The sequence below is a fragment of the Sciurus vulgaris genome (assembly GCF_902686455.1).
Source record: "Sciurus vulgaris genome assembly, chromosome: 17".
Classification (NCBI taxonomy): Eukaryota; Metazoa; Chordata; class Mammalia; order Rodentia; family Sciuridae; genus Sciurus; species Sciurus vulgaris.
Genome location: NC_136478.1, coordinates 21,259,595 through 21,276,135, shown reverse-complemented (window position 1 = coordinate 21,276,135; position 16,541 = coordinate 21,259,595). Strand labels below are relative to the sequence as shown.

The window sequence follows — 16,541 nt, the reverse complement described above, 5'->3', positions numbered from 1 at the left end:
AGAGAGTGTTTGGTATGAATTGGTGAGGTAGTGAGGAGAGAAAAGGTTATTATATCCAAAGGAAATTCAACTGAAGAAGAGGAGAGAGAGAGAGAGAGAGAGAGAGAGAGAGAGAGAGAGAGAGAGAGAGAGAGAGAGAATAACACATAAGTTCCTCACACACACAAATGGGAAAACAGACTAAGAAGTGTATTGAATATGAATCTGTTCCCTCCTCAAATTGTTTGAAGAAATAAAACATTGAGAAAGTCTAAGAATTTTATCCCAGCCAGGGAAATGTAGATAGTCCCCTTTTCTGGGTGGGTGGATGAGACAGAGAGGTTCTGTGAAGGTGAAATCTCAATCCCTTTTGATGAATAATATTTTAATTCTGTGCTACTAATTCAAGAGGACTTGAAAATATCACATCTGTTGTTGGGGAGGGGGGGGAGGTTGGATTCTTATCAGTGATGATGTAAGTGGGAAATAAACGTACACATGTGTTCCTATTTGTAGAAAACACCTGTGTACTTTGTAAATGATGAAAGAGAATGGGATAATCAAAACAGCAGGGAAGTAGTAGCCCAAGGCTTTTAGGACAGGGAAGATGCTGCAGCTAAGTAGCCATAATAAGTAAAACTCCTGTGAACATGGGGAGCCCAGGTGAGTTAGGAGAGTTACCCAGTAACCACTATGGAGACCAGGGGTTGGGAAGGGAAAGAGCAGGAGACTCTTCAGTGTGTACGGTGGGTGGGGTTCCAATGAAGGAGTGTCCAGCCAGCCAGAGGTCAGACTTACATGGCCATCTTGATCAAAGACACTCACAAAGAAGAGATTTCTCTAAATTCTCTCCCTTAGCATTCCCAGTGAAGCACTCATATTATGCAAAATCGGCCCATGCACATCACCTCTTTGCCTATATTTCAGCTTGTGTTCTCTCTTCCTCTCTTGCTCTCTCACCACCACCCCCTGCTTTCTGTTGTGTAGCTAGGTTAATGTTAGAAACACACTTCTTCAAGAAGTAGAGTCTCTGCCTTTTGGTCTTTATGCAGCTTTGAAACAGAAGAACCCCTTACAAAGATACAGCTGAGAACATTTTTGGAGGTTTAAAATTCAAAAGTAATGTATTTACATGGCCACAGTCTCCCATAGAGTGGGAGGCAGTCTTTATTTCCTTCCAAAAAGAAAGGGCAGACATGGTAGCAGAATCAAGGAAGTTCCTATGTTGGACTATGAAAGCCCTTCAAAAAATGCTGCCAGTGATGTTCTTCAAACTTCCAAAAGTGTTGCACTGTGGTCTTGGCACAGTCCAGATGTCTTTGCATAAATGTCACTGCTTCAGGGTCAGGTACTTGGCACAGTCATCAGAGTCCCATGAGAAGGGAGCCTTTGTTGGTAGTGTACATGATATGCTTACTTGAAATGCCTGACGACTGGTATGCTTTGGGCTTCTCAATTCACAATGGTGCAATCCTGCTTCAAAGTCATGGATGTAGACTTTCATGCTATTTTTCGCCTCTCAAAACTATGTTCTTTCTCTTCCAGGAAAGCGAAATCTAAGTCCATTATCTCATCCTTCTTCAGCTTGTAGCTTAGAGATTGGTAATAACTTTTTCCTGGAGAGGAAAGATGGAGTCAGGTAATGAGGCAGTGCCCTTGCCAAATGTTCTATTTTTCAAAGAATCTTGTGATCCTAGTCTTTCAGGAGTTTCCATGTAGCAGACCTTGGGCCCCAGTGAGTTCTACAGAGATGGATAGCAACAAAGGTTGCCAAGTGCCCACCCCATTCCCAGCCCAATGATTTTAAACAATTCACAGATTTGAGGCCAGCACCATTCATTTTCTGTGTAGACTTAGTGAGTCTTTTGTTTTCCTTTCATGTAAAATAAGATTAACAATAATTGCTCTTTGTAATCTATAATATGGTTACCAGCATGAGTAATACCAGTGTGTTACCAATATAAATTATTATGAAAATTGCCATTTTCATTTTGCAGGTCAAAGTGTCAGATGTTCTGAAGCTAAGGGCCTGTCTGGCGTGTTGATGCAGTACCATGGTACCTGCTAGAGTTTCACAGTATTCTGGTGTGTGTGGTGTGTGTGTGCGTGTGTGCATGTTCATGCATGTGCGTGGGTGAGATTTTAGTCTTCCATTGGGCCTTTTTACTACTGTTTAGTTCCCAACTCTCTGGTCAAGCCCCTCTACCTTCCACTTGATGAATGGCTGTAAAATAAGATACAACCATCAACCTAAATTCTAGGTGGTTACCATTGATGACCTAGCTATTCTTTATTTCATTCAGCTGTTTCTCCCCTTATCTGAGCTGAAGATCTTTGTCTCCACTTTTCCTCTGTTGATATTTACCTCTGATCCTTTCAACTGGACAGTTGTTAAGAGAAGAGTTACAGTCAAGTTGTGGACACTGGAGAAGGCCATTCAGGCAAAGTCAAACTCCAGTCACTCAAAACTATGGGAAGCTGAATGTCTCACTTTTCTCTTTTTCTAGGTTCATCCAGACTTTATAAAGTAGTTGAGCAAGCACGGGAAATTAATCTCTGTGAATCTCAGTTTCCTAATGTCAAAAAAAAATGAATAATGATAGTGCTTGTCATAGTATCAATTGCATTAGAGAATGCATACAGATAGAAGTTGGAGTAGCACCTGACTTATAGCAAATAGCAATCCATTTAGCTATTATTATTAGTAGTAATTCATCTTTCTTCTTAACCAAGCTGATTTTTAGTTCACTACCTGGTCTTTTAATAAGTTATTCATTATTAGACAAAGAAGTAAAACAGAAAAGGGCTAATTCCTCCTGGTACCCCAGTGCTTGGGCTCAATAATTTTAGATCTCTTTAGAGGAAGCTGATGAGCCCTACTTGTGTGATTGATGTAAGACTGGTGGTGGAGATAAGATGGCCATTGTCCTTATGTTTCCTTCCATGTGGATTGAACTCTAACAATTTCACATTTCTGGCCTATTTCTTCTACTCCTCATTCACTGCTTCCCAAGAGTGGAGGAGCTATTTAGTCTGATTGATGACTTTAGACAGAGAAATGGGGCATACAAAACTTAGACTGTATTGGTACATGTCTCCTGAAAGCTATCTCAGTCATGACCAAATAGAGCATGTCCTTTGTTTCTGTGTCTTGCACAATTCCTATCAGCTCAGGCCCTCACATGGGGAGGTCTTCAGTTGTACATCAATTCTTGTTCCTGGGTGGGTACGTTTGGCTATTTCTGAGCTTCAATATTAGGAAGTCTACTTTCTGGCAATATGCAATGTAAGATTTATTATATAAAATTGATGTTTTAACTCTGTATTACTTTGCCAGGGTTATCATCACAAAATGCTACAAGGCTGTGGATTGAACTACAGGAACTTACTTCCCATTGTGGAGGAGGCTAAAAGTTCCACATCAAGTTGTAGGCAGATCTGGCTTCTCCTGCAGCATCCTTCTCCGGCTTGTGGATGACAGTCTTGTCACTATGTCCTCATATGGCCTTTCCTGTGTGCACATATATCCTTAGAAGTTTTTCCTCTTGATGAAAGGGCACAGGTCATATTGATTTAGGACCCTACTTTTATGACCTCATTTACTCTTAATCACCTCTTAATAAAAATTCCCTCCAATGAAATTATTATATCACATGTACTATGGCTGTTATTCGGCTTTCCATCACTCTAAGGAAATACCTCAGATAATTAAGTCATAAAGGAAAAAGTTTATTTTAGCTCACAGTTTTGGAGATTCCAGTGTTTGTTCTGACCATCAACTGCAGGTCTCTGCTGAAGCAGTGACACGGCAGAGCAAGACCAGTCATCTCATGTCCAGAAAGCCAAAGAGAGCCAGGAGGGAGCAGGGGATCCACAATCACTTTCAAGGGCCTAAAAATCCCCCCTAGTCCCCACCTTTTGGGGGACTACTTCCCAATAGCACCACCTTGGGAACCAAGCTTTAACGCATGGGCCCATGGGGACAGTCAGATACGAATTATGGCAGAGGTCCTATGGATGGTCATAAACCATGTGTTTTAGTCAGCTTTTTTGCTATTGTGTCTGAAAATAAAATGAGACAAGAATAATTTTAAGGCAGAAACTTTATTTAGGGGCTCATAGTTTAAGAGATCTCAGTCATGAAAGGCTGGTTCCATCCCTTGGGCCTTGAAGTAGGCAGAATATCATGGCTAAAGTGTGTGGTGGAGGAAAGTCAATGAAAGCATGGCACCAGGTAGTATGGAGCTCTGCTCAACAATGACAAAATGTAGACCCCCAAAGGCAAGTTCCCTATGACCTACCTCCTTCAGCCACAACTGTCTATAGTCACCACCCAGTTAATCCTTCTCAGTGGATTAACACACTGATTAGGTTAAGGCTTTCTCAAGCCAATCATTTCACCTCTAAGCTTTCTTGCATTGTCTCACAGATGGACTTTTGGGGTCCCGTAATATCTAAACCAAACACCATGCTATGAGCTGAGATGTTTTGTCCCAAAGAGCCAATTTCTGTCCTCTTAGGGGTGCTTTTTTTAAGCATTGGAAATTTAATGGGAAGCAGGAACAGAGCAATGACAGAAGTAGGCAATAGGACTCATCTCAGAGCTTGTTGACCTCAGCCAAATTAGGGCTGTCCTTCTCAGCTTCACAGACCTCAGTGAGAGGGTGTATGCCCAAGGACCATAAAGGGGGCTTCCTTCAGGACCTGAATCCAGTCCTAAACAAATAAAGGCATATCACAATTATTTTGTCCATAATACATCACCATGTGTTAAGGCTATATTTTAATATTGATTGTGTGCCTTAACATGTAGACTAGATATTATTCATCAGATTTTGTTTTATAACATTTGAGAGAAAAAGAAACCTCAAAGTAACATGCAATTATCCTTCAGAATAGTTTAAACTGAGTCATATGATTCTTTTGGAAGGGATAGCCCATATGAAGTAAAATACTATAAACAGAAAACAAAAACTGGACTTTCAAGTGTGAGCTCAAAATTACTCTGAGAAGAATCTCAAATTATAGAGGTAGACATGCTACTGGGCTGCTTTCTCATAAGGACAATCATACAGACACCTTCTGGATAAGTGCTATGCACACATAATTATTCAACAAAAGCTAGCGATACTCCTGGCAATAATAGAAAAGTATGATAATAGAAAATGAATGGCATGAATGGCAACAAACCTTTGAGAGCATTTCTGTGGAACCAAGCACAATTTCATTTAATGCATCCAGCAACCTAGGAGGCAGGTCAACATTCTCATCCTGCAAACAAATCACAAAGAGGTTTAATAAGGCAAGTTGCCTGTTCATTGTCAAACCAAGGACTATCTGATTCCAGTGCATATGTATTTCACCACTAACTCTTGGGCTCCTCTCTGCTCCCAATACCAGGATAGAGATAATGAAACTAATTTTCACATGGCAACACTGCTCTCCTCTTTTTATCCTATAAGGAGGATCTCTCTGGGAATTGCCTGCATATGAAAGAAGAAATGAAAACTTTGGAGAGGAATTTTGGCCAGAGACAGAACTGCAGCAGCATAAAGTCTGTTACATATAAAATCATTGTACCCTCAGAATACACACTCCTCTGAAGTATCATTAATAAGGATTCTTCCCTTACAAATGAGGACACCAAGGACTAGAGAATTCAGTGATCTAGTCATAGATTTCCATCCAGATTAATGCATCAAAGAGACCAATAACTTCTGACACCAAGTTTGCTGTCAGACCAGTGACTTCACCCTGCTCCTACCCAGAAAGACATCATCTTCTCCTAGCCTCTGTTCCACTCTATTGCCTGTCCTGACCTGTCCTCCCATCTCCATTTCCTCACCACCACCAAGGTTTAGAAGTTTGTAAGTCATTTGGAGGAGATCAGCTTCTCCAGCATCCTGACACTCTTTTGCTAAACAAGTCTACAGTACAAAAGGCACAGGAAGGATTTACATCTTTGACTCTTTTCCAGCAGATATTACTTATCTTGAACTGCCAGCAGAGTCTCCACTATACGACATGCTTGACAGTGAAGAATAGCTTTTTGCTGCTTTGCTGGGCTTGCATGGGGAAAAGAAATCAGGAATCATTGCTTGATGGGATGAATATTCAGAAACATCTCTGGGAAATCTTGGCAAGGGGGTTTGAGCTGAGACACCTGATCTTAGAGGACATGAAAATGACCCCCCCACCCACCCACACCATTCAATGAGCCCTTGCAACGATTTTGTGCAGACTTGCCAAAAAAGAAAAAAAAAAATCATGAAAGATGGATTACTCACCTTTCATTAAGACCAACTCTTTTCCCAGGAAATCTATTCTTGAATTACATATCATGTGAGAATTTTTTAAATAACCTGGTACTTTAAAACTTGAAACCAATTGCGTCTTGTAAACATAATTATAATGAGTGGTCATTACAGATAGTGCTGGGTATATGTCCCAATAGTGCCTTGCACACATAAAACAGTCAAAAATGATAATTCGTATTAATTGCACTACCAATTTAATCTATATACATTTACTGTTTATTATTTTTTCTCCAAAGCACTGCACATGCTGTGTGACAAAGGAGGTATTTGTATTTTATACTGCTGGTGGTAAAATGAAATCCATCTTTTAAAGTTTGTCTTCATAATCTCTAGCACAGCATAGAAAAATATCAATTAATGAACTTCTGTGCAAAAAAAAAAAATTCACAGGGAATATCCAGAAATTCTCAGATTGCATAATTAACAATTATTAAATGTGAAAGATTAATTTGGCAGAACAATAAGAATTAAAGTCAAAATATACTTTTAAGAATTTTGATAATACATTTGAACAAAATCTACTCAGTTTGTGGCAGATTTTTCCTATTAATAATAAAAATGTTGCAGAATTGTACAGAAGGGTCAATTGTACTGAGATCAGCAACATTATTGGATCTTGTGCAAAAGAGATTATTTTATACTTGTATGTTTTAGTAGAATGACTGACCTCTGAATCTAAAATCTCATTTAAGCTTAAAAATTCTTCAGAATGAGATATAAAGTGGGAATGAACCCAAGTATGCAAACTTGGTAGTGAACATTAGTTCAAAATCCTACTTTGACATATATGAAAATGTGTTAAAAAATAAAACACGTTTGATAGGCACAAAGATATTTTTTTCAACATAAGCATAAGCAAAGTGTCAAGAACCAACATAATATAAATTATTTTGAGGGTTTCAGTCACAGCACATATGTACATTTCCCCTTTCTACTCCAATATCCAATGCTAGCAGTATAAGATCCATCTTAGAATAAATTAACGGAACGTGGGTATACCTCTCACTGCAAAATATATGTATTCTTAAAATGTTCAACTTTAATTTATTCCATATATTATTTTCTATTCAAAATGCACATGAGAGGCTTATCTGAATGGTTTCTTCTCAGGTCAATTCCTCACACGTGGCTGCAGTGAATGCAAGAATTATACACTTCATAGAGGCAACTGCATAACTAATTCAAGGGACAGAGAGTCTCAGTGTCAGAGCAAGTTATTTTCCAGTAGGACTAACCAGCATTGTTCCAAATTAGCAATGTATTCTTCTGTGAACTAATGTAGAACAAGTGCAAAGTCCAGCTGCAGGGCTGAAGTTGTGTTTGGTTCCTTAAAAGAAAATACAAGTATAAGAAGTAGTAATTAGATAATGATAAAAAAAAATTGCCCAAACTCATTCACTCTTGCTAGTATATCTGAGTTTAGAGGTCTGCTCAGGGCATCTTAATTTTTAATAAATCTCCTAAGTGATTCTTATCAGCATTTTAGTTCAAAAATCAGTCTTTGTGAACACCTCTGCACCTCTAGAAGCATCTTTCATATTGCCTGGAAGAGTAAAAAATCTAATCAATATTTGATGACCTGCAAAAGTGATTGATATCCTAAGGTACTGGAAAGGCAGAAGGGAAGTAGCCACATGACTCTATTCATAGAAACTCCCAATGGTGTTTGTATGTTTTAGAGTTCTAGGGGTTCCCCAGGCCTCAGGGCAGGTGACTGGGAGATGGAGCAAGGGAGAAGCTAGGAAATAGTCCCCTTTTCTCATCATCTTTTTCAGCAGGTTTGCATTTTGAGTTTCCACACTGGATGGTGTTTTCAAAAACTTTTCTGATGCTGGAGGAAAAATGTCTGAGTATTTTTGTGATCCATTTATACAGAGAAAGGAGGCATGCAGAGACAAATTCAGGGCCAGTGTATGAATTCAGATCCTCTGACTCTTCGTCCAATATTTCTTCAAGCTTGGATTCCAGATGAATGAAGAGCCTGGGGAATGGAATCACACCTTGGAGAATTCTTCTGTTCCTGACAGGCAGCCAGTTTTTGCCGCCGCACACTGTATGGGGTTCTACCACACAATTATGCATCGTCCCATCTCTGCTAACACTGTGATTTTCCTCCTGGCCTGCATAAAATGCAGCTCATTCATATATGAGTGAAATCTTCATTCAGGATCAGGAAAAGTGGAAAGTAGGATGAAGAGTAAGAACTTAGCACATTTGACTTCACTTTGAACAGCAGGATTGGGAAACTAGTAGTCAGGTAAAGCAATTGAGTGGTTATTTACCTACAAATATGTTTACATTTTTTGTTTATTCATTTGATTGTTTCTTTAAAGTGACTTTTATTGTTTTAGTCAGCTTTGCATTGCTACAATTAAATACCTGATATGAATATTTTGGAGGAGGATAAGTTTATTTTGACTTATGACTTTAGAGATTCAGATCATGGTGGGCCAACTCCATAACTCTGGGCCTGAGTGAGGCAGAACGTCATGGTGGAAGAATGTGCTGGAGAAAAGCAGCTCAGGGCTGACAGCTAGGAAGCAGAGAGTTCTACTCATTGGGGACAAAATGTAAACCCCAAAGGCACACCCCCCAGTGGCCTACTTCTTGCAACCACACCCTACATGCCTGTTTTTACCACCCTGTTAATTTATTCAAGTAGACTAATTCACTGATTTGGTTACAACTTTCATAATCTAATCATTCCACTTCTGAACATTCTTGAATTGTTTTACATACGAGATTTCGGGTTGGGTTTGCTATCTAAGCCATAGCATTTATCAAAAATGGCAAAAGAATTGCTGAGAATAGCCAGGTCAGCAATCCAGAAAGGGTTCCTCAAACTTGGTACTATTGACACTTTGGGACAGAAGATCTTTCCCTGTGGAGTATCCCTGTGCACTATGGGAAGGCAGAATGAGCCTTGACTCATTCCGAGTAGCACTATATACCAGTAGTATCTCCCTCCCTCACTTCCATCAGTTGTGATAAACAGAAATGTCTTCAGACATTGCCAAATGCTGGCTAGGGTCATTACCAAGTCATCTCCACTTGAGAACCACTAATACCTAGAGAAAATAAAATAGACTACACTGTACAGAAAATATGCAATGATCTGCACTGGGCAAAATGTCAATTAGAATCTCAGCCTCCACTTTCTTTGTATAAGGTCTTGGTGATCAACATTATCTAATGGAGCTAAGAAAATAATCCTTGTTTCTTTGTCCTCTTCCATTTTTTCCATGTTGTCTACTAGCTGTGCTAAGATGCCCACTATTTGTTAATGAAGGTTAGTTTCTAAATTGGTTTTATCTCTGTCCTTGTTACAGTAACAGTCCTTGATAATAAAGTAACTGATTTCTACTAAATGCTTATTTTTTCTTTTCAGTGAAATCTTCAATGAAGAATGTTAGTGGAGCCTGTGATATTCCACTTTCTCCCTAATCTGGGTTATCTGCATCTTCATCTTTATTTGATCCTACACATGATTCCACAAATACCTGATTCATTTTCTGTGGGTTAAAGAGTAGGCTAGTTATCTATGGTTAAAAAGAATAAGAAGTTTAAAGTAACTTTGGGCAATAAAATTACCAGCTGCTTTGAGAACATTTCAAAAGCTGATCCTGCAATGAGACTAAATATAGGCCAAATGCCACTTCTGGCAATACTCTTGAACACTCCAGAGAAGGCAACAGAAGAACTCGGGACATTACATTCATAGTGTCAAATTCCACCATATGTATTCTTCATACTCTTGCAAATACTCTTTGCTATTCCTTCACCCTTCTACTTCATTTTTTTTTTATATTCCATTTACTTAGAGCTTAAAATAATTTTGGCACAGTACAGCCCCTGAGTTGTGAGTTGAATAAGACTCAATCCTCCCTCACAGTCCATTGTGGCATCTGCTATTATGAGTAGTAACTAATGTATCAACAGGTTACCAGCCTGTTATGGAGGAAGGAAACACAGTTGTTCATGGAGACCTGAAAATTACTTTTCACAGAGAGGACAGAGACTTGAAGAAAAAGTAAGAATTTATTGAGCATCAAAGTAAAGATTATTATATACTTATGAAACAATATTACTGGGGCAAAGAGATCTGAAATGCACGCTATTTACAAAGAAGTCTCAGCTTTCAAATATTTGGTTGGAGGAAGGCAAATGATGTGGAGATGCTTAAATGGGAGAAGGGTTATGAAAGACTGTTCAGCAAACCCATAGGATTTTGAATTTAAAATGGATCTGTTAAGACAGGTTATGACATCAGATATATATTTCTAGAAACAGAATTCAAGTATATAACAAGGTGAAGTGGTTAAGAAGAAGGGAAAGAAAGAAAACTAATTATAGAATTTATTCAGTAATTCAAACAGAATTTGGTGAGATCTAAAGGAAGTACTGACATTAGGGATGTCCTACTTGTGTGATCTGTGCAATTGGATATTTGGGGCTTTGGGGCTGACTGGACAGAGTGGTAAGGAGGAGGATACTGATGTGGATGGTTCCTAGCTTTGTAATAAGTGATCAGAGAAAAAAATAAAACCAATAAACCCTATTTAGTATTTTAATTTGTATAATTTGCTCATGTGGGGGACAGATTATGATTGCTAGTAGTATAGAAGCTAGCGAATGACAGACAGATTGGATTTCCTGACCTAATTACAGTTTTTTTTTTTTTTTTTTAAACTTCTGATTCCATTGCTTTTCACTGTGACAATGAGAGTCCTCTGGACACATCAGAGAAGTTCTTGTAGCTCATGCATGGGTTTCTCAAGAGACTCTTTCTGAATTAATTACCTGTGTCATCTCAAAGATCCAAAGGACTTTATATTTAGTGACTGTAACTCTGTACTTACTGGAGAGACATCTTCTGCACAGATATTCATCAAAGGCCAAACAGCCCACTGGGGCTCAGTCAGCTTTCACATTCAGGGAATGCTACCAGTGGGAAAGGAAGAGGTATGCTTCACAGTATTATCTTATTGATTGATTATGGAAATTTGGAGATGTCTAATTTTGTCAGTTTCACACTGACTATTTAAGATAATTTTGTTTATTGGTTAGATATTCCACTACCCCTACTCTGATGATTCATGTCACATTTTATCTTCACTCTCTTAGCACTGTAATTTGATATATATGTAGAGACTTGTGAGATCAAAGATTTCAATTCCTCCATGTTATGGATAAGGAACAATATGATGCAGAAAGATACGGTATTTATCCCCAGGTGACAAAAAGCAAAATTTTAAAGCAATGAAGAAAATAATTGAGCAAATATGTGTGTGGTCAAGGCTTCTTCCTTCTGAGATCTATGGCAAGCAAAGATGGCTGAGAGAGGCATTTGAGACTAGGGTATTAAGCTTTGGTTATGGAGTTAGTAGCCATTGTGGAAGTCCGAAAAAGATAAATTTTAAGGGTCATGTAAAGAATCACTACCAGAGAAACTTTTCCCCCAGGAGGGAGTAAGTAGATTCATGATATAAGGCTGACAAATTGGTTCTAGGTGATCATTTGCTTCCATACAGATACTGCAAGTGAGCTGGCCTGAGGCTGAGAGGCAAAGGAGATCCAAGAGACAGAAAGAATCGACATGTAGAAGGAACAGTTCTGAAGAAGACTCTAGGCTGTTGGAATGCTGGGTACTCAACATAGACCTTCATGTCTGGAGCAATCCACTGTAATATTCAGGTCAGGACTTCTGGTCTCCTAATGGCAGACAAGTGAGACTCCACTGTAGTCCTAAAGGTTGCTATTTAGGAAACTACTACTCAGAGCTTCTCTTAATATATATTTACTTCAAAATAATGGGGGTCAGAATGGAAGAAGTATGCCTCAGGTGCATACTGCTGTCTACTTTTCCCCCTTTGCCTTTGCCCATCTTTCACAATAACCGTCTTATTAATTTTCTGTTTTCTGCATCCAGTTATTTGCATCAAAAATAATTACCCAAAGAAAGGTATCTAAAGTTTCCTGAATACACATTTTCAGGGTCACTCAAACGTCCTGGGACTTTATCACTCTTTAAACAAATTATGTGAATGTGTGTGTGTGTGTGGGGGGTGTCTATATATTAGGAACAAACTCTCTCTAGGTCAGAAGACATACAAATGAAGTTGCTGGTTTCTTCAGAGTCTAAATTGTAGAGAATAAGAACAATTTGAGTCTTCAAAGTATTAAATAAACGAGTTTCCAGGCTGCTATCCCCCAGAAACTCATTGAAATCATGTGCTTTTTCCACTCAAAGATTAGCTCTGACGGTGCTTCTGTAAATGAAGACCAGGAATTGGCACTCTACTCACTGAGGTATTCTGTAGCTCAGCTGTGGACTCCACAGTGATCCCGCATGATTGCAGGTTTAGTGAGTAGCAAATCCTATAAATAAGAAAAAGTTCCAAATCACTTTCAGCTTGGCTGCCTTGAAATATGCAGAGTATCCAGGGTAAGTCTCCATTTCAGTTTGGCATTGGGATTTCAAATGAGATTGCAGGGACCCCTCTGACTCAGAAGCAACACGACCACTTAACACTCACCCAGGAGTTCTCCAACGCTCAGCAAGTTTGCCAATTTCCCCTTTGAGTGTGTTAACAAACCAGAAAAGCATGACAGAGAAAAGCTTAAATTTGAAATAGTGGCCCTATATTAAAATACACCAGTGTCTGCACCACCTACATCGACTATTTTCATGTGAAAGGGTGAATATCACTCCCCCTCCTCAACCTCCAACAAATATTCACATCCTGGCAGAATGTTTCCCTCACCACTCACCAAGAGTAAACCAGAAAATGTGACAAAATACGGTGGCTTTTTTTTTTTTTTTTTTTCAATCAAAGTTACTTTTAGGCAGTTTCCCTAACTTTAAGAGTAAGAAATCATAACTTTAAACTTTAAACACACATATGTGCACACCCAGTACACACACAAACACAAGCACAATCAATACTACACACGCATAGAAAAGTAGAGCAGTATAGAGCATGTGGAAATAGCCTGTGGCTTTGGCCTGTTCTCTAGAAGGAACCCTAGTTCAGTACATTGTACTAACTATATATGTCTTTGCATTTCATCCCTTACTGAGGTCCTCAAGAAAATCCCGACACAATCAGGAAGGTTCAGGCGTCTTCTGCCCCATCTCAGCAGGACCCTAAGTGTGCATTGCTACCTTGGAAAAGCATTGAGAATTAACTATTTTTATGGTCACTCACTACTATGATCTGAATGTATCCTCACAAAAATCATATAGAAACTTAATCCTGACTCCAAAGATGTTAAAATGTGAGGAATTAGGAAAAGATTAGGTCAGAAAAGCTCTACGCTCATGAATAGATTAGTGGCCTCATAAAAGAGGCTTGCAGGAGCTCTGGAGTCCTGCTTGCCTTTGCACCTTTTCTGCCAAGTGATGATACTACTGAAAGAATAGGACTTCACCAGACTCCAAATCTGCTAGTGCCTTGATCTTGAATTTCCAGCTTCAGAACTGTTGGAAAGAAAAAGAAAAAAATCTGTTGCTTATATACCATACACCTAGTTTATGGTATTTGTTATAGCAGCAAAAATGGACTGACACCTATTTAGTCTCATGTTCAGATGTCTTTCCCTCTACTCTCCTACATGCCACCTATGGTCCCCAATGCATCACTGAGATCCACGCTTCCATCACTTCACACAGGACATTTGCATCCTTTAAATGCCTTTCTTTTCCATCAACTGCAGACAGCCTCTTTTCTCAAGGCTTTTTTTGCATGTCCTCCTCTCAGTGAGGAAACCCATGTGTCCTAGGAAGGCATAATTCCTCAGTGAGTTTAATAGAGCATAATGTACACACTCCTTATAGCTGCAATTATATTGTGTTGAAACAATTTGCTTATCTATCAGTTTTCCCCAGTAAATTGTGCACTTAATGAGGGAATGTTAATTTCCACCACTTCCTTAGCAGAAATTCCTAGATCGTTGACAACAGTGGTGGATTCCAAAGTTCAGTGTTCATCAGAAACTCCCCGAAGTTTGCTAAAGCATAGTTTGCTGGACCACAACCACATAAAGTCTGATTTATTGGGGCTGGCATCAGGCCTCGTGATTTGCATTTTGAACCAGTTCTCACATAATGCTGATACCATTGGTGCAGACACTTTGAGAACCACTGACTTAAGTTGAGAATGCAGTGAACTCTTCTAGAAAATACAAAGTGATATGAAGCGCTTGTACCTGAGGCACCTGTTGCCAGATTGATCTGAAGTTAAATATTTGATGTTCCAGTTACTCATTTTTTATGTGGGTGTTTCTGCCTGTGTGCGTGTTTTGTTGTTTCCCAGAGAACTTGGTTTTGATCACTGAATAACAAATTGTTGCAAACATAGTAGCTTAAACCACATTCATTACAGTTTGGAAGTTTCTCAGAAAAGATAAACAGAATCTCTGTATGATCTAGTAATTTCACTCCTAGTTAAATACCTAAAAAAAAAAAAAAAAAAGAAAGAAAGAAAGAAAGCAGGAACACAATGAAGTTTGTGAGCACTCATTCCCAGCAATATTATTTACAATAGCCAAAAAGTGGAAACAACTCAAATGGTCATTGACAGATGAATGAAAAAACAAAATGCCATATATCTATACAACAGAATATTATTCATCAACTGGAAAGAATGAAGGACTGATGCATGCCACAATGTGGGTAAATCTCAAAAACATTAAGCTATGCAAAACAGCCAGACAGAAAGGTCACCCATTGAATGACTACATGTAGAAGAAATAGCCTGAATAGGTAGATCTATAGAGGCAGAAACAAATCTTTGCCTGCTGGGGGCTAGGGAGAAGGCTGTGCAGTTCCTGCTTAATTGTTACAGGGTTACCCTTAGAGTAATGAGAATTTTTTGGAAATAGTAGTGGTAAAAGTCAAACAACATGTTCAGTGTATTAAATGACACTGAATTGTATGTTTTAAAATGATATGTAATGTTACATGAATTTAACCTCATTTAAAACATGGTTTTCAAATCATATCTTTTTACAGTTTCAATAGGTTGTGAGTTTGAATGTGGGTTAGGTGAGTCTTCAGCTCAGGGTATCACAAGGCTGCAATTAAGATGTTGGCCAGGCTGCATTCTCATCTGAAGTTGAACTGGAGAATGATCCTTTTCCAAGTTCCCTAAGTTGGCTGAATCCATTTCCCTGCAGCTGTGAACCTCATGGCATGTTGCTTCTTCAAAGCAAGTGAGAGAACCTCTCTGACTTCTCTTACTCAACCTCAGCCTCTTAAGGTCATGTACCATTGCTAAAGCTCCTTCTCTGAATTCTACTCAGATAATTTGTGCTCATCCTTCAGTACTGACATTCTGCATGCTGGCTGTGACTCGCATAGCTGTGTTCCCAAAATGACTGATCACCACCTCTGCTTAAGCACCACACGGTTCCTTGAATTATACTCATCTGCTTTCCCATCTAAAATGCTGAATTCTGGTAAAGAAGATAACACGTCGTCTTCACATCGCTGAATAGCTGGCAACTCATTTATAGGGCTCACTTGATTAGATCAGACCCAGTCAGGATGATTTCCTTTTTGATTGACTCAAAGTCAAATGCTTTAAGACCTTAATTACGTCTTCAATGTCTCTTCACCTATAGGAGGTCACAGAATCTGCCTGCACTCAAGGCAAAAAGGTTATGTGTGGAATGACTCATTAGGGTCACTATAGGGCATGCATTTCACAGTAACTTCCAAATTATAAAGTGAGAAAGTAACAGTACTTACCCTTGAGTCTATCATAAGTATTCAGTGGGGCAAAGTTAGCCCAGTGCTGGTATATAGTGAATGCTTGATAAATATTAGCTAAGATAATGAGTATTTACCTCATTTATCATTATGTCAATTATCATTACCTAATTCCACCTAAGATCTATTCATTGCACCGATAATAAAGTAATTGAAGCTGCAAAAGAAAACCTAATCATGATTATTATATTTTACAGCTGGAGAGCAGAGACCAAACACATCTGACTCCAGTGCTTCAAAATACATTTTGATGGAAAATAAATAGCATCCTAGCCCTTGCAAGGAAGTTACAGGTAGGCTGCTAAGGAGATGTATGGGAGTTTTCTGAGGCTGTTCACAGTCAGAGTGCATCTCTGAGGCGGGCTTTAGTGGAGCGATTTTTCACCTGAATAATGATGGCAATCAAATCAATGGGAATTGATAGTGTTTGATGCAGCTACCTGATGGGTGCCTCCCCCCTGGAGATCTAGGTG

The 16,541-nt window shown here is 38.9% G+C and overlaps 1 long non-coding RNA gene across 2 annotated transcripts in view; it reads right to left on the bottom strand.

Annotated features, from left to right (window-relative positions):
* Positions 1-729: 729 nt before the first annotated feature.
* The window catches only part of LOC306647534, a 140,506-nt gene continuing 124,694 nt past the window's right edge, over positions 730-16,541 (bottom strand). The window contains exons 4-9 of one of the 2 annotated variants that reach the window (XR_013760118.1): positions 13,684-13,776; positions 12,602-12,674; positions 7,532-7,623; positions 5,170-5,250; positions 3,369-4,695; positions 730-1,595 (exon numbers count right to left, since the gene is read on the bottom strand). This is a non-coding gene — a long non-coding RNA (uncharacterized lncRNA). Of the gene's footprint in view, positions 4,696-5,169; positions 5,251-7,531; positions 7,624-12,601; positions 12,675-13,683; positions 13,777-16,541 lie in introns of both variants that reach the window. The other variant, XR_013760117.1, reaches the window with a different exon arrangement.